This window comes from Lolium perenne, chromosome 6 (genome assembly GCF_019359855.2).
Source record: "Lolium perenne isolate Kyuss_39 chromosome 6, Kyuss_2.0, whole genome shotgun sequence".
Lineage (NCBI taxonomy): Eukaryota > Viridiplantae > Streptophyta > Magnoliopsida > Poales > Poaceae > Lolium > Lolium perenne.
The window spans coordinates 40168473-40171267 of NC_067249.2; positions in this window are offsets into that span (position 1 = coordinate 40168473).

Sequence of the window (2795 nt, forward strand, 5' to 3'; positions counted from 1 at the left end):
AGCAAAATAACAATTATTAAGTTCTTTATTATAAATTCTAAGGGCTATGTAGAATGCCAACGACAAACATAATAACACTTTATTATATTCCAGACGTGCATTATTACCATATTCCTTATCAGTCACTTAGGCCATTGTATTCTTGTATTGCGTTGTATTGTATGACACTTCATACCAACCAATATGGTACAAATACCCAAGAATTTCATTGTGTGACCAAACTAGGAATACAACCATAACTTGTATATCATTTATATACACCTGAGCTAGACTTTCTAGTCTTTTCTTTTCTTTCTGCCAAAATATCTTTTGTAGTTTCTCTTTTAGCTTTCCTCATTCTCAGAAAACACTTCACCTTCAATAACTTCTAGGTTTGTTGGTCAAATACCAATAAACTTGAGGTTCTTACTTTGAAGTTGATCATCATATGACAAGTGTTCCAAATTTCACTATTAGTAACTTTGTAATATGATGAACAATTTCACTTATAATTTTATCCATTATATCATGACGACTTTCCGAGACCATGTATGTACATGCTAGGCTCGTAAAGTTTAACCTTAGTATTCGCATGTGCAAATCTAGCTTGCACACGTTGTATCCACACGTAGAATCTATAACACCCAATCATCACGAGATGCTTCGAAACGACGAGTCTTAGCAACGGTGCATACTAAGGACGATAAATTCATGGATATGCGAATATTGTTAGTGCCCCATTAGTTGGAGGATTGGGACGCTTGGCGTCTTCAATCTTCATACATTCCCATAAAACTTATGAGTTTATGTAGTCTCACCAAATTATATTATATCACCTTGCCACAAGGTCTTAGATATCACATATATCTCATACCTTGCTTATTTCTGAAAACAAAATTTTCAGCTCCTTACTTTTCAAACAGATTTGAACTTCAAGTTTCACGGAGACAAGATGATTCTAGATACTAATTGAAACCATTGTTCTTTGAATCAGCAATGTGAGGTTTACTAAAAGTTTGCAATAGGACTTAATCATTTCTTGATTCTTTAACAATATGGTACCAGTCCGTAAAGTTTCTTGTCAGACTTAACAATATTTCTATCTCAATTACAAGACTAGCGCATGGTAGAAAACGGATGCCAATACTACAAAATTAATTCAAAATACTACTCAGACTATGTTCATGATAATTAGTTCATGTTTTAATCTAATTACTAATGAACTCCCACTTAATACAACATCCCTCATGGTTGTTAAGTGGTACACGATCCACATCCACTACACCAAAACCGATCATCACGTGAGATGATGTAGCTTCAATGGTGAACATCAACATGTTGATCGTATCATCCATATGACTCGTGTTCAACCTTTCGGTTTCCGTTGTCCCGAGGCCATGTCTGTACATGCTAGGCTTGTCAAGCAAACCCAAGTATTCCGCGTGTGCAACCATGGCTTACACCCGTTGTATGTGAACGTAGAGTCTATCACATCCGATCATCACGAGATGCTTCGAAATGACGAACTGTAGCAACGGTGCATACGAGGGGAGAACACTTTATTATCTTGATATTAATGTGAGGGATCATCTTATAATGCTACCGTCGCGTTCTAAGAAAAATAAGATGCATAAAGGATTAACATCACATGCAATTCATAGGTGATATGATATGGCCCTTTAGTCTTTGCGCCTTTGATCTTCATCTCCAAAGCACGGATATGATCTCCATCATCATCGGGCATGATCTCCATCATCGTCGGCGTAGCGTCAAGGTCCATGGCGCCGTCTTCATGGTTGTTCACCACATGTAGCAACTATTACAACTACTTTGAAATAATACTCAACATGAAATATAAAGACAACCATAAGGCTCCTGCCGGTTGCCACAGTACAATAATGATCATCTCATACATATTCATCGTCACATCATGGCCATATCACATCACCAAACCCTACAAAAACAAGTTAGACGCCTCTAATTGGTTTGCATGTTTTACGTGGTTTAGGGTTTTCGAGTAAGATCCAATCTACCTACGAACATGAACCACAACGGTGATACTAGTGTTGTCAATAGAAAGAGTAAATTGAATCTTCACTATGGTGGGAGAGACAGACACCCGCAAAGCCACTTATGCAATACAAGTTGCAAGTCGAGCGTGGAGCAAATCTCATGAACACAGTCATGTAAAGTTAGCCCAAGCCGCTTCATCCCACCATGCCGCAAGATGCAAAGTACACGAACTAAAGACAACAAAGCATCAACGCCCACAAAACAATTGTGTTCTACTTGTGCAACCAATCTATGCATAAACCTGGCTCTGATACCACTGATGGGATTCGTAGCATAGAAAACAAAAAATTTCCTACCGCAAGAACGAAAACCAAGCCAAGATGCAATCTAGAAGATGGTAGCAACGAGGAGATCACGAGACTAACCCTTGAAGATTTCCAAATCCTACGAGATTAGATCTCGTTGTTGCAGAAGATGATCACTTGCCGCTTTCAAAAGCGCGTAGAAGATCTTGACGGTGCCACAATCGGGCAGCACCTCCGTACTCGATCACACGTTCGGTGTTGATGAAGACGATGTCCTCCTCCCCGTTCCAGCGGGCAGCGGAAGTAGTAGATCCTCCTCGGAATCCCGGAAGCACGACAGCGTGGTGGCGGTGGTGGTGGAGAACTCCGGCGGGGCTTCGCCTATGCGTTGCGGGAGTAGTATGTGAAGGAGGGGCGCTAGGGTTTGGGGAGAGGGAGGCTTGGGCGCCGGCCACTAGGGGGGCGGCCAAGGTTGGAGGCTAGAGTGGCCGGCCCCCT